This window comes from Procambarus clarkii, chromosome 61 (assembly GCF_040958095.1).
Source record: "Procambarus clarkii isolate CNS0578487 chromosome 61, FALCON_Pclarkii_2.0, whole genome shotgun sequence".
In the NCBI taxonomy this organism is placed as follows: Eukaryota; Metazoa; Arthropoda; class Malacostraca; order Decapoda; family Cambaridae; genus Procambarus; species Procambarus clarkii.
In genome coordinates, this window is record NC_091210.1 from 1,759,153 (window position 1) to 1,775,860 (window position 16,708).

The window sequence follows — 16,708 nt, forward strand, 5'->3', positions numbered from 1 at the left end:
GAAATAATGATTGGAATAACTGTTTGCAGCAGCTACAATGGATTTCTGGATATGGGTCTCGTGTATGTTCAAATTATCAGGTGGTGTGTATGTTGCATACCATTTTTCAAGTTCCTCTTGATATATATTTTGCAGTTGGCGTTTTTTAAATTCCAACTAGGTTGTGCAGTTGGTGTAGGAGGTCGTTCTATGTTTAGTGTTGTGACAGTAGCATAGTGGTCATTGGTAATCGCCGGATTTTCCTCCCACTTCGCCTGACGCTAGAGTCCTCTTGAGATTAATGTAAGATCAGGGGAACCCCCTTAAATGTTAGTAGGTTCCCAAGAGTTAAGAAGTGGAATTTCAGCTACTTCTTGCAGAGCTGCAGCTAAATGGCTCCCATCTGCTTTGGCCGGCTCAGTGGCACCTAACTCTTGATGAGCATTAAAATCTCCAGCATTAATGAAATATTTATGCGTTGCCAAGACAAGCACTGCATCTAGATCTAGTTTATGTCTAGGGGGCTTGTAGACGTTGTATATGAGGAGCCCAATATTAGCCATATTCACTCTTACTGCTAATACCTCTATTTCATCCCCACATGAAACTGGGTCTATTTTCTTGCTGGGTATGGTGTTCTGACTAGTCATTAACCGTCTTTGTATTCCCTGTTCATCCGGTATAATATAATGCTGGTATCCAGCTAATCTGAAGGACTTCGTGGCTGGGAAACTTTTCTTCCAAAAAAAATATCTGCGCTTTACGCCTGATTGCAGCTTCCTGAAGGGGGTAGTTTTTATTTCCAAGACCTTGTATATTCCACTACAGTATTCGTAATGGCCAGACGACGGTTTCGATTGGTGTTGCCAGTTCTAGTAGAACTCCTCTTCGGAATCCACATCTATGTTCTCCATCTCTCAAGTCGTGTCGCTGCAAATCGGACTGCACTGATTGCTCAAGGTCATCCCCGGCATTGTTGCGATATGTATGAATTCCTGTTTTCTATCATTTTGCTGTTGGTATTGCTGCGCATCGGACTGCATTGATTGTTCGTGTCCGTTTCTTGTGTTTCGGAATCTGTGCATCTCTGCAATCCAATATTTCGTTGTTGATGCTGCATATTGGGCTACATTGATTGTTCATGCCCACCATTTTTGTTGGAACCTCTGCATCTGTGATGTTTTTGTTGGGTTTGTTGTTTAACAAACTGCATTGGCTGTTATCTGTCTCTTGTGTTGTAAAATTCTGTTGATCTTGAGTGGTCACTGCTTCTTTCATGTGCTTGCATGAATGTTGAGGGTCTGGTGTCTTGACTACCCGACTGTTGTTGGTAGGCTTTATGTCCTTGTCGCGTTGTGTGTCCTCTTGTGCTTCATCTTGTCAGACTCAATTTCGTGTGTAACTGTGGTTTGCTGCACGATCTTGTCCATTATGACAGGCGATTTCTTGAGTCTTATTTCGAAGCTGCTTCGTTATCTGTAGGCAATTAAAAATGGTCTCTGCCATGATGTTTACAATGTTTTGCAGCTGGACTGATAAAATTGTAAATTTGCCGTGTTGATTTCAATAGTAATTGCTTCTTCCTCCTCTGATTTTGTTTTATTTCTGCAGCATTTTTGTGTACTTTCTGATTTGGAAGAGAGATTCGGGAAATTTTGTTCTATGAGAGTGGGTCTGTTGTTGGTGTACACAAGTGTTCCAGACGGTGTTTGTATTTATTTTTTATTTTTTTTGAGATATATACAAGAATTGTTACATTCTTGTACAGCCACTAGTACGCGTAGCGTTTCGGGCAGGTCCCTGGAATACGATCCCCCGCCGCGAAGAATAGTTTTTTCATCCAAGTACACATTTTACTGTTGAGTTAAACAGAGGCTACAGTTAAGGATTTGCGCCCAGTAAATCCTCCTCGGCCAGGATACGAATCCATGACATACCGCTCGCGGAACGCCAGGCGAGTGTCTTACCACTACACCACGGAGACTGCCACGGAGACTATCTAGTGGTAGTCCGTGTGTTTATCCTGGACTGAGCTGTCTGCACCTTTTCTCTCCGTTCATAGCAGGTTGTACTCCAGGCACAATGTTTTCCTCCACAATTTGGACATTTGTCTGTTGTGGTCTGGCGTGCCTTATTCTTGACAATAGTCAATGGTTGGATGCTTCAGACTGCACTCACATTTCTCCTGTCCGGTGCAGCGTGATTGATGGAGGCCGTATTTTTTACGTCTGATGCAGCGTAGGGGCTCCGGGACGTACAGTCTGTATGAATATTCTCCAATTTCCAAGATATAATGTTTCTGGCAGATGTCCCATGACGGTCACCAGAACCTGACATGTCGTTGCCTTACTTGCTTTTGTGCGGCCTCGTTCCGCATTCTGGACTTGGTTGTACTCACCTGGTTGCGGGGGTTGAGCTCTGGCTCATTGGTCCCGCCTCTCAATCGTCAATCAACTGATGTGCAGATTTCTGAGTCTACAGGGCTCTGTCATATCTAAATTTGAAACTGAATGGAGTGAGCCTCCGCCACATCACTTCCTAGTGCATTCCGTTTATTACCTACTGACATTGAAAACGTTCTTTCTAATGTCTGTGGCTCATTTGGGTACTCTGCTTCCACCTGTGTCCCCTCTTGTGCGTGTTCCACCCGTGTTAAACAATCCATCCATGTCTACCCTGTCAATTCCCTTGAGAAATTTTTATGTGGAGATCATGTCTCCCCTAGCTCTTCTGTCTTCCAGCGACGTGAGGTGCAGTTCACGTTGTCTGTCCTCATAACTCATGCCTCTTAGTTCTGGAAGTGCTTGTGTTCTGGTACTGGAGCCAGTGTCACGTCGATTGGATATCCAAAAAGCACGACTTGTGTGCGACTTTCTGAAGTGTCCAGCTTTTCCAAGCACACAAAGTTTCCCTTGCAGGATTGTTACTTTTTCTAAGTAATTTGCAGTCTGTTGGTCTCGTGGTGTCATTATTATTTTTCTTCTCAGGTTGACTAAGATGGAAAATTGGACTTCTGGTTCCTGTTCCATTGACATTACTACTCCATATGCTGTAGCAAAGTGGTCTGTCTGCATTATCTTTAATGTTGGAAGATGTGCAGAGTTTGACGATGTCTGGTACTCCCTAGTTGTGCTTGCAGGGGTTGAGATCTGCTCTCTCGGCCCGCCTTTGAATTGTTAATCAATCAACTGTTACTCTCCATCCTCCCCAACACAGGTAGGGAACTCTGTGTCCCCTCCGGTCTCACAGTTGTCCTGTGCCTGGGCTGTGGAGAATTACATTGTCTTACACTGGCTGGTGTGTGACGTACTGTCCTCTCTAAGTCCATTATATCTGGTGTTTTGCTGGTGGAAGCACGTGGTGAAGCCTCTATAGCTGTTTTCTTCGGTGCTTGCTGCACCTCGGTCCACTGCCCCTCGTCTGAAAGCTGCTTCCCTTGCTTCTTAGACTTCCCATCACGACTCAACATAGTAAGGATCGATTCAGTGCCCTACCTAATGCCTAAGACACTCTTAGCCCTGGAGAAATTCATTCCCCTCCAGGAGGAGGTCGTAAAATGATTCCTCCAGGTGGAATCAGAGATGCCCAACATGTAATTGAGCACTTTGGTCTACCTTTCCCTGTTAGACTCTGTACACCTTCTAAGGTGCCCCTGCGGGCATCGCCACGCCTTTCAGGGTAGGACGAACTGACCTGGTCATTTACACAGTCCTAAAAAAAAATATCATGGGCGACGAGTGCAGTACAATTTGGGCTGCCTGCGTACTGGGTTGTGTAGAATAACAGTCAGCTGGACAGGAGCTAATGAACACCGTTGTTTGTCCAATTGTCTACAATTGATGGACAAACAACGGTGTATTGTTTCTTTCCAAACAAGATATTCCCTGGGTCTGAGTGTTGTTGTTTACAACACCGCGGTGATTTGAGCTGATGGGTGCTCAGAATCTAAAGTCTTCCGGGGAACAAAACCGTGTACGGCCAGCTAGCAATGGCGCCGGCAGCGAGTCTTTTATGTTGATGTCTTTGTGAACGATAAGATTAGCCTTTACCTTCATCTTTATATATACTTTGTTAACCCTTGTTTATATATACGCTGCGTCTCAAGCCTAAATATGAATATTACCACACTATATATAGACGTGACAACATTAAATGTTCGCATATGGTCCATTCGTGTAATTACTCGCCTCCACTAAACAATCCCTATCCAGACTTGCTAAACAAGTTCCCCATCTTGGCAACTCTCACCATTTCAGTATTCATAAAAAGGATAATTTTGCACACATGATAAATGTACAAACCAGCGGGGAAGTGTCGCTAAGCTCCGGCTCAGCCTACATCAAGTAATGCTGGCAGACTCGTCTTTCACATTTTACAGTTACAGACATAACAGCTCACGGTATTGTACTAAAAAATGTTAGGTGGGGGGGGGGGGAGAATTCACCCAGTAGTTTATCTGATCAACCTTGGTTGTGTTACGTTGGACTGCGTACATCTGTGACCAACAGTCTGGTGGAACAAGCCAGGAAACTTTACATTGGGCCTTACGTAGCTCCGTATAGGAGGGTTGGGACGGGTTATATGATAATTGTCAGTGCTGAGGGATGGTTCCTGCCGTTATACGTGTAGAGGCAAATATAATTACCACATTAATGCCATCTTACACTTACGTAACTTTACATCCCCGTCCACTTAATTTGCAATTTCTGTCCAACTAGTATTACAACTTCAGACTAAGAGCACAATGTTAAATATATAATGTGTACCTATTTATGACTTATGCATGCACGTCCAACCTTATGTTTAACTGTCAGGAGAGGTGAACACAACATACTCGGCCCGAGGTTGGTGGAACAAACCGCCAGCTTAATGTACAAGGAAGCACAACTAATCAAAAATACCAATTACTATGTAAATTTGTAATGACTAACAAAGTGTACAGTAAGGCCACTATACCTGTAAGCTCTTGATATAACCCATATGCCTCGCTCAAGGATGCCTCAAGCTTCAATACGCCAAACTGTTGCACTGTCACACACCTGAAATTAAGCATTTAATTAAATACAAGAACACCCTAGGCCTACTGGCCCATGTGAGGCAAGTCTTCAGACCCAGTTCTCCGAGGTGTAACTTTTTTTTTAATTATTCTCTATGACAATTCTATTTCTTCAATACTTTCGAACTGGCATTCCTTCTATACAATTTTTTCTCCAGTCTGTATGTTTAGAAATCGTTCATTGTGTTAAGACCCTAAATATGAATAGTGTTAGCATTATAATGCCTTCGTCAGCCTGGCACTTCAGTCACCTGCAGGAGAGCAACTGCCGTCTTCTTAATTTAATAACTTCATATAAAATAATAGATATTACATGTTACAGAAATTAACATACATTCTATGCTAAATATTACAGGTTGTTTATATATTTTAATTATATATACACAATAGTTGTTACATTCTTGTACAGCCACGACCACGCATAGCGCTCCGGGGAAGTCCTTAATCCTAATATTCCCCATAATACGACCCCGCCAAATCGTCTAACAACCAGGAACCCACTTTAATGTTTGGTAAACAAAGGCTACAGTTAAGGATTGGCGCCCAGTAAATCCTCCCGGGCAAGGATACGCCCTCTCCCCCCTCCCCGGGCCAGGATACGCCCCCCCCCTCCCCCCCGGGCCAGGATACGCCCTCCCCCCTCCCCGGGCCAGGATACGCCCTCCCCCCTACCCGGGCCAGGATACGCACCCCCGGGTCAAAGTGCTCCTGAAACGCCAGGCGAGGCCTTGCCACTATGCCATTGGCACCGCAATATTTATATTTAATTAAAACTGCCAGATCTGCTCAGCAGAATACAATAACGCTGTAAAAAATTAGGATACTCGTCGCTACATATATAACACTAGAAATTAGGTCAAGGATTCCGTGTTAAGTCACTGCTGTGTTTAACAACTCATGCCACTTTCACAGTTGTTTGATATTATTGCCAGTGTTACATTATATATAGAAGAGCCAAACTGCAGGACCCCACTAGTTACAGCTCGTATTAAATACCCTTATTTCTTACAATTTTAATATTCTAGACCAATAAAACTGCAGAGCATATTAGCCCATGTCGGGCAGATATTTGAATATTAAACCAGACTTGTGTAAGTAACCTGCTCTTGAAGCAACAGTGACGCCACGTCGCTACGTCACTCGGTAATTGTCTTCATAATCAACACTATTCATGCCCGAGGACCTGACCAGGTTTACGATTATTTTAAGTCAAAGTTGTGGCCGTCCAGAGAAATAATCAACTTGTAAAATAATACTACAATAAGACCAGTCACTTGCCTGGAGACTGGGCGCAAGTAACACCTGGGACAAGGCTTCTCAAGGGAGTAATTTAGCCAGCAATATACCGCCTCCAGAGCAGCACCTTCCTCCACCAAGGTCCACGCCACACTGCCTGCCCGCGCCAGTTGGTCAGCCCGGCCTGATGGTCAAACTGCCTGTGTGACGTCATGTATATGACCCAACTCGCACACCAGACTTTCTCATACACAAATAACTTACAAGTAATTGAAACATTATTATTATCGATGTTATTTCTGTTAAGCCTTGATATATATGAGTAGGCCTTTAACAATTGTTACAGTGTTTTGTTGTGTTGAGGGCAGCAACACTGGCAGCTTCTGACGCGTTATCCAACTGTTATTTAATAACTTGTAAGATATTTGTATGTGAGAAAGTGTGGTGGCTGCTGGGTCACATAAATATGTTGTGTCATGATGTCATATATATGACGTCACACAGGTAGTGTGGTCATCAGCCCGGGCTGACCAACTGGCGCGGGCAGGCAGTGTAGCGCGGACCTTGGTGGAGGAAGGTGCTGCTCTGGAGGCGGTATATTGCTGGCTAAATTACTCCCTTGAGAAGCCTTGTCCCAGGTGTTACTTGCGCCCAGTCTCCAGGCAAGTGACTGGTCTTATTGTAGTATTATTTTACAAGTTGATTATTTCTCTGGACGGCCACAACTTTGACTTAAAATAATCGTAAACCTGGTCAGGTCCTCGGGCATGAATAGTGTTGATTATGAAGACAATTACCGAGTGACGTAGCGACGTGGCGTCACTGTTGCTTCAAGAGCAGGTTACTTACAAAAGTCTGGTTTAATATTCAAATATCTGCCCGACATGGGCTAATATGCTCTGCAGTTTTATTAGTCTAGATTATTAAAATAGTAAGTAATAAAGGAATTCAATACGAGCTGTAACTAGTGGGGTCCTCCAGTTTGGCTCTTCTATATATAATGTGACACTATCTATGTTCTCAAACAACTGTGAATGTTACCCAACAGTAAAGTGTGTCCCTGGTTGGTAAACGATTTGGCAGGTCGTATTCCAGGGAATATTATGATTAAGTATTTGCCCGAACGCTTGTGTGACAGTGGCTGTAAAAGAATGTAAGAACTCTTGTATAAATAAACATAACCTGTAATATTTAGCATATGATGTGGGGTTAATTTGTAATGTTTATATGAATAGTGATTAAGAACACGGCAGTTGCTATCCAGCAGGTAGCTGAAGTGCCAGCTACTGAACTGAAGTGTTAGCATTTAATGTTAACACTGTACATATAGTGTCTTAAGACAAAGAACGATTACTTAAGGTATAGACTGAACAACAATCTTAACAAAAGGAATGCCACTTCGTAAGTATGGGTGAAGACAAAGAATACTGTCGTGGAACATAATTCAACAATTTTTTTTTTTTTTTGTAACTGTTCCACGACGGAAAACTGGGAGTGAAGACTTGCCTCACATGGGCCAGAAGACCACAGGTGTTCTCGTTTAATGTTTAATTTCAGGTGTGTGATAATGCAACAGTTTGGCTTATTGAAGCTTGAGGCAGCCTTGAGCGAGGCATGTGGGTTATATCAAGACCTTACAGGTATAGTGGCCTTACTCTACACTTTGTTGAAGTTCTTTACAAATTTACATAGTAATTGATATTTTTTATTAATTGTGCTTCCTTGTACATTAAGCTGGCGGGTTGTTCCACTAACCTCGGGCCGAGAACGTTGTGCTCGCCTCTCCTGACAGTTAAACATAAGGTTGTACGGAGATGCACAAGTCATAAATAGTTACACACGTTTAACATTGTGCTCTGTCTCAAGTTGTAATAACAGTTGGGCAGAATTTACAAATTAGGTGGACGGGGATGGGAATTTACACAAGTGTGTAAGATGGCATTAATGCAGTAGTGATATTTGCCTCTACACATATAACGGCAGGAACCATCCCTCGTCACTGACAGTTACCGTATAACCCGTCCCAACCCTCCTGTATGTAGCTACCCGAGGCGATTGTCAAGTGTCCTGGCTTGTTACACCAGACTGTTGGTCACAGATGTACGCAGTCCAACGTAACACAACCAAGGTTGATCAGATAAACTACTGGGTGAATTCTACACCCACCCCTCCCCCCCGACATTTTTTAGTACAGTATCGTGAGCTGTTATGTCTGTAACTAAAATGTGATAAACGCGGGTCTGCCAGCATTACTTGATGTAGGCTGAGCCGGAGCTTAGCGACACTTCCCCGCTGGTTTGTACATTTATCACGTGTGCAAAATTATCCTTTTTATTAATACTGAAATGGTGAGAGTTGCCAAGATGGGGAATTTGTTTAGCAAGTCTGGATAGGGATTGTTTAATGGAGACGAGTAATTACACGAATGGATCACATGCGAACATTTAATGTTATAAGTGTCGAGTCTATATTTAGTGTGGTAATATTCATAATATTTAGGCTTAAGACGCGGCATATATATAAGAATGAACAAGGTAAATATAAAGATGAAGGTAAAGGCTAATCTTATCGTTCACAAAGACGTCAACATACTGGGGACTCGCTGCCGGCGCCATTGCTAGCTGGCCGTACACGGTTTTGTTGCCCGGAAGACTTTAGATTCTGAGCACCCATCAGCTCAAATCACCGCGGTTTTGTGAGGAAGAGCACACAAATATTCCATGACCCAGAGAATATATTGTTTGGAAGGAAATTATATCAGTTTAGTCTACAGTTGGTGGGTAAACAACGTTGTTGATCAGCTGCTGTCCAGCCGACTGGTACGCAGGCAACCCAAACTGTTGTACCGCACTCGTCGCCCATGATAGATCTGTTTTGTTTTTATGAGTACCGTATCACTGATAAATAGTTAGTCCTACCCTGAAAGGCGAGGTGATGCCCCACAGGTGCACCTTAGGTGTATTGAGCCTTACTGGGAAAAGTAGGCCAAACTGCTCAATTAGGTGTTAGGTATCCCTGATTCAACTTGGAGGAATCATTCTAAGACCACCGTCGGACGGGAATTTATTTCACCAGGCCTAGGAATGTCTCGGGCATTAGGTAGGGCCATGAATCGGTCCTTGTTACGTGGAGACGTCATGGGGAACTGAGGCAATGGCGGCAGCTTTCAGAAGAGGGGCAGTGGGTCGTGGTGTAGAAAGCACTGAAACTGCTAACGAGGTTACAGCACGTGCTTCTACCAGCAAAACACCTTACATAATGGGCCTGGAGAGGACAGCATCAGTCGCAAACCAGCCAGTGTCAGACAATGTGCCCACCTCTCCACAGCCCAGCCTCAGGACATCAGCAGACAGAAGAGGACACCACCTGTTTCACACCAGACAGTCGCTCTGCACATCTTACAAATTTAGGATAATGCAGACAGACCAATTTACTTCAGCATAGTAGTAGCTGCAGCATATTTCCAACGATAATGGAAAATGATCAACCAGAGCTCAAACTTTCCATCACATGCAACCAGAGAAGATAAATAATGACATCACGAGACCAGCAGACTGCAAATTGCTCAGAAAAAGTAAGTCCTACGATGGAAACATGTGTGCTTGGAAAGCTGGACCCCTCAGAAAGACTAACAAGAGTCGTGCTTTTGGGATACATAATCGAATTTCCACGGGATTCAGTACTAGAACACAAGCTAATCCTGAATGCGGAACGATGCCGCACAAAAACAAAGCAGTGACACGTCAGGTTCTGGTAACCGTCATGGGACATGTGCCAGAAACATTCAATCTTGGAAATTAGGGAACATACCGACAGACCATACGTCGTGGAACCTTTTGCGCGGCTTCAGATGTAAGAAATACGGCCACCATCAACCACGCTGCACCGGACAGGAGAGATGTGGAGTGTGCAGTCTGAGGCATCCAACTAAAGACTGTATAACCAAGCACAAGGCAAGCCAGACCACAACAGCCAAAAGTCCAAATTGTGGAGGAAACATCATGCCTGGAGCACAACCTGCTCTGTACGGAACGAAAAGGTGCAGACAGCTCAGTGCATAATAAATGCACAGACCAGCACTACATACATCGTCTGGAACACAAGTGCACAACAACAACAGACCCCCACTCATACAACAAAATTTTCTAAATCAATCAATTCCAAAACAGAAAATACAAAAATGATGCAAAAGTACAACAAAAGCAAAAAGCAATTACTTTTGGAATTAATAAAGAAATTTTTTACCGAGATCCAGCTGAATTTTTTTTAAAATAGTGGCAGAGATTATCATAAATTGCCTAGAGAGGACTCAGAACGGCACACAACAAAAAACTCAAGAAATCACTTGGGTAATAATGGACAAGATCGTGCAGCATATTAGTTACAAGAAATAGCCTGAAACAAGACGAAGCATAAAAGGACAAACAACGCGACATGGACATACAGACTACGAATAGTCAATATCAAGACACCAGATCATCAACTTTCACAAAAGCAACTGCAAGAAGCAGTGACCACTCAAGATCAACAGAATCTTACAACATAACGGACAGATATAAATATATAGTGCAGTCTGATGTCTAACATCACCACCAAAGTAGTATTGAACAGCAGAGATACACAGGTTTCAGCAATAACTACGGGCGTGAACAATCAAGGCAGACCCAGTATGCAGCAACGTCAACAAGGAAATACTGGATGGCAGAGATGAACCGATTCCGAAAACACAAGAAACGGCCACGAGCAATCAATGCAGTCCGATGTGCAGCAATACCAACAGCAAAGTGATGGACAAGAGGGATGCACAAATTCCATCAATGCAGGGGATGACCATGAGCAATCAGTGCAGTCAGATTTCCAGCGACACGACTAACGAGGTAGCGAATATAGAAGTTGATTCTGAAGAAGAGTTCTACTAGAACAGGCAACACCAACCGAAACCGTCGTCTGGCCATTTCGATTAATGCAATAAAACATACACGGTCTTTGAAATAAAAACCTCACCCTTCAGGAAGCTGCAATCAGTACGAAAGGGGATAAAATCGTTTTGGTAGAAACTTTCTCCCCCACGAAGTCCTTTAGAGTAGCTAGATACCAGCACTTTATTATACGGAATGAACAGGGGAGACAGAGGGCCTTAACCCTAGTCAGAAACACCAAACCCAGCAAGAAAATAGACCCAGTTTCATGTTGGGTTGGAGTAGAGGTATTAGCAGTAACAGTGAATATGGCTAATATTAAGCTTCTCGTATACATCTACAAGCTCCCTAGGCGTAAATTAGGAGAAGAGGCAGTGCTTGCCTTGGCCACGCATGAAAATGTAATTATTGCTGGGGAATTTAATGCTCATCATAAAGTTAGGTGCGACTGGGCCAGCCAATGCAGAAGGGCGCTATTTAGCTGCTGCTCTGCGAGAAATACATGAAATTATACATAACACTGGGAACCCACTCACATTCAAGGGGGGTCTTGTATTAATCTCAACAGCACTCAAGCATCAGGCGAAGTGGGAGGTAGACCCTGTGATTACCAGTATCCACAATGCTACTGTCACAACACTAAACATAGAACGACCTCCTACACCACCTACACAACCTAGGTGAAATTTTAAATAGGCCAACTGGAATATATACCAAGGGGAACTTGAAAAATGGTTGGCAACGTACACACTACCTGATAATTTGAACAAACATTAAACCAATCTCCAGGAAGCCATTGCAGCTGCTGCAAACAAAGCTCTTTCAGTCATTATCCCAAGAAACACAAAATGAAAGAACTATTGGTTCTATAGTAATGAAGTTGAACAAAACTGAGTCAACATCTAAAGAGAAACCTACCACACCGGAGGGAAGAACTCGGCTTAGAGCGGTGATATCTGAAGCAAGACGAGTTTATAGAAGGGTAAAGGAGGCAAGATGGTTTGAGTGGGGTCAAACTCTTAAATGAACATATTAGTCATGGCAAGATATAGGGTCATATTAAAAACATATCAGGTCGACCAACTCAACCACAGGCATGTATTCAACCGTTGCAGGAGGCTGAGAGACTTGCTCTCCAATTTGCAGAAAGAACGGCTTCATATCAGCTTCCTGCAATGGTGAGATGGCAGCAAGAAAAATTGTAAAACGAGAGAGGTTGACAGCCATTCATGAGAGCATAGCTACAAATGACGAATGTGATTGTGACTTCACCAAACAAGAATAAATCCGAGCTATAAAAGGTGGTAAGGACACTGCACCAGGTGCTGATAAAATTACATACTCAATGATTGCACACGCAGGTCCTGCTGGAGAACAAGGGATATTTGGCGTTATGGATGCATCTTGGCAGCAAGGCAAACTACCGACCTCTTGGAAGGAAGCGGATATTATTTAGATTCCTAAGCCGAAAGAACCTGGCAATTACAAACCCATTTCAATAACATCATGCATTAGTAAAACTGCTGAACGAATGGTTTTATGTAGGCTATTGTGGAAGACTGGAGACCTGCTTAAACACACACTTACGTACAGTTGTAAAGTTCTCAGGGGAGAACGCACAATGCCGTGCGGCCGAGTGGACAGTTCTCAGGGGTCGTAGTACTGAGGATCTGGTTCCATTCCCGGCCAAATCAGAAACTAAATTGGCAGTTTTCACCCGATGCGGCTGTTCACTTAGCAGTAAATAAGTATTGGCAGTTACAGTTGCTACGTGTTGGGTAAATCTTTGAAAGTTCTTCTCTAAAAGTTTTCCAGCAGTAACTGTGGCAGCGATGGTGCTTAGGTATTAAATCCTAATGCTTTCGTAACTACGATTGCTTCATATATTTTGAAAAGTTTCTATCAGGCCAACATTTCTTCTTGCGCTACTGGACGGTTCACTTGTTAGTTTTCTTACCAAACTCGTAAAGTCTTTCACAGGTTTATAGTTCGTTCAGTTTAATGCTGTCTTTGTTCACTTGGTTTTGACCTCAGTGCAGGAGCCGGCTTCCCCGTGATCGAGCATCATTACTCTGGACCATTGTAAGTCTTGGTCTGCATCAGTTGGAGGGTCTGCGGCGTCGTTCTAGTTGCTACAATTCAATTCTTTATTATTCGCCCTATACCCATCTCGTAGGCGGTGGTGGAAAGGATCAGAGGAACGTAATCGGTGTAGGAACTGAACCCTATAGTTCGTTTACCTAAGCAATTGACAATCTTTTGAAGCTAGTTACACAATTCTTAATGTTATATACACATGTACATATCAACATCCATGTACACAAATACATATCAATAATATTCTTATAACGAGTGATTCAACAGTTGGCTCACAAGTCACTCTGCCAGTCACTCTGCCAGTCACTCTGCCAGTCACTCTGCCAGTCACTCTGCCAGTCACTCTGCCAGTCACTCTGCCAGTCACTCTGCCAGTCACTCTGCCAGTCACTCTGCCAGGCACTCTGCCAGGCACTCTGCCAGGCACTCTGCCAGGCACTCTGCCAGGCACTCTGCCAGGCACTCTGCCAGGCACTCTGCCAGGCACTCTGCCAGGCACTCTGCCAGGCACTCTGCCAGGCACTCTGCCTCTATAGTGAGTCAGTTACTAGTCTTGCTCCACACCCACCCAAGTGGGCGGCAGCATCTGACATGTGCATGCTGCACCTACTTGTTCTATACTGTAGGTTTTTCTGAAAGGATCTCTGTATGCTGTCTTTGATTGACAGCCTGGCGGTTGTTCCAGTAAGTTTTCCTATTATGGTGGCTATCCTTTTTCATTCTGTTTTCTAATGCTGGTAAATTTGTTCCCATTCTAAGGTTCTCTCTACACGTCCATATAGGTGCTCCCAGCATTGTTCTCAGAGCATCATTTTGAGACACTTTCAGTTTCTCCCATTGGTTATCACTGAGGGATGTAAGAGCAGGAGCAGCATAGTCGATGAGTGACCTAACTGCTTGAACGTAGTACATTTTGAGTACTGGTAGAGATGCACCCTCTCTAAGACTGGTCAGAGAGCGCAAAGCTGAGTTTCTGGCTTTACAGCGTTGCCGAAGATATTAAATTTCTTGAGTGAATTTCAACTGGTTATCTATTATGACTCCTAGGTATTGAAAAGAGGTAACCCACTCAATTTCTTGTCCTTGTATTGCCAGTCTGATGTCTTGAGTTCTCATTTTAACGGCCATTGCTTTTGTTTTATAGCTGTTTATTTTCACTGCTATGCGTTCCGCTTCCTTGCTGATAATATCTAGGCATTTTTGTGCATGGTTCCTTGCACCTTTGCCATTGATGATGACCACAAAGTCGTCTGCATAGTTAAGAAGTTTGGCTTTTGGTAGCTTGAGCTTCATGAATTGTTCCACGAGACAGTTGAAGGGGGCTTAGTATTCCTCCTTGCAGAGTTCCATTTTCCAGCCTCTTTGAGGTCGATGTTTTTCCTTGGAATTTGACTTTAGCTTCTCGGTTAAGCAGGCTTCCTTTTGGCAAAAGCAAGATAGTGTCCTTTGATTTCCTTATCCACAAGGCAGCACAGTGTAGCTGGAGCACTGGCTAACTCGAAGGCTTTTTCAAGGTCTAGAAAAATAAGGATTCCAGGTTTGTCATTGATTTTATCCAGGAGGGAGGTAAAGCCTTCTGTGGTTCCAACACCTTTTCTGTAAGCAAACATATTTTGGTGTAGTGGATTGGCTTTCCATTCAATTCGATTAAGGGCCATTCTTTCTGCAGTTTTGGCCAAACAGCTTGTTAATGAAATGGGTCTTGGATTTCCAGGGTCTTTAGGTTTTGGAATGGGAACTATAATTGCACTGTTCCAAGAGAGTGGTCGGGTTCTTGTCACCCATACTCTGTTGATGAGATTCAAGAAGGCTTCTTCACCCTTTTCTCCTAGCTTTGCTAGCATGTTGTAAGTGATTTTGTCCTCGCCTGGAGCTGTATTTTTAGTTTTCTTTGTAGCACTTCTGAGTTCTTTCAGATTGAAAGGTTGGTCTAGTTCGTCAGGTAAGGCATCATCTATTTTTTTCCATCTTGCTGCTTGAAGTCTTTGTTGGTGAGTCAGAGTTGCTTGAGGAAGTTGAGTGGAACTGGCTCTTGAAGCAAATAGATTTGCTAGCCTTTCTGCTTCTTACTCTGGATGAACATGGTGCAGCGGAGCAGGAGGCGATTTTCCTTTGGCCATGTTGATCTGCCTCCAGATGTCGCCCAAGGACGTATGCTGATTTAGCTTGGCACACCACTCGAGCCATTTTTCTTCACTGATTTTTGCTGTTTCTTCGTGCACATGATCTCGGACAGCTCCAAGAAGTCCTAGATTAGCTTAGGTTCTATCTCTTCTGAAATTCTTTCGAAACTTCGTCCAATCTGCCATGATAAAGTCCCATCTGGGCTCGAGAGCTGGAGGTCTAGGAGGTAGTGCTATAATAATAACTGTTTTTGTAGCAAAGTGGTCACTAGTAAGAACATGATCCACAGACCAATGACACAACTCATAAATACTGGTGGAAACAAACGTGAGATCCAACTTTCACCCCCCCCCCCCACCAGTGTGGGTTGGTTCCGTCGAATTAAGCAGACTGATTTCTGGCACTTTATCCAAAAGATGTTCAATATGTCTTCCGTTGGCGTCGGTTCTTGGTGAATCAAGAAGTAATTCACTATGAGAGTTGAAGTCACCAGAGATGATAGCAGGTGTAGTGACTGCTATTTCAAAGATTGTTGAGAGATCCATGCCATGTTCTCTCTGGCTCTTGTAAACATTGAAAATGGACAGCGTTGAGCTCCTCATAGTGAGCTTAACTCCCATAATTTCGACGTTCTCGCCACAGTTGGGCAGGTCTGTGATTGCCGTGGCATTGATATGATTTCTTACTAGAATTGAAATGCCTCTGGTGCCATCTTGTGCCATTGGGCAGTGGAATCCTTGATATCCTGGAATATTGATATATCTGCCAGTCCTGGTAAGTGTTTCTTGAAGTAGAACAATATCAATGCTATCCTTTAGAAGCACTGCTCTGAGTGTTTGTGCTTTGCTTTTGAATCCTTGAATATTCCATTGTATAATTTTGAGATTGTCCATTTTTCCGTTATAGTGGAATCATTGAGTCCATGGTTTTTACAGTACTGGTTTTCCCGACCGTTTGTGTCTTCTTAGCTGGAGTGGAGACTTTCTTCTTGGTGAGTGAGGAGACTCTTGGTTGGGCCGAATCGCCCCTGCTACATCCAGCCACTGGGGCACCCGATGATGCAGGGATCATCATTCCTGCCTGGGAGGTCCCGGAGACAATGGCAGGCATGTTCACCCTGCCGCCCCGATCCATTCTGTTGCTGTCTTCAGTGGAGCAGCGCCCCCCTGCCCCCTTCAGTTGTTGGAGGCCCCGTCCTTGCCCAGACCAGAAGGACCCGGCGCGCCAGACTGTTGCTGATCTTCATTTATTCGGACTTGCCGAGGGGTGTATCACTGGCTTTTTACCGAGGGTCTGG

General features: G+C 43.8%; 1 long non-coding RNA gene across 1 annotated transcript in view; it reads right to left on the minus strand.

Moving 5' to 3' along the window:
- LOC138354007 (uncharacterized) overlaps nucleotides 1-6,651 on the minus strand; it is a 51,607-nt gene extending 44,956 nt beyond the window's left edge. The window contains exon 1 of the long non-coding RNA XR_011223383.1: nucleotides 6,314-6,651. This is a non-coding gene — a long non-coding RNA (uncharacterized lncRNA). The remainder of the gene's footprint in view (nucleotides 1-6,313) is intronic.
- Nucleotides 6,652-16,708: the final 10,057 nt, after the last annotated feature.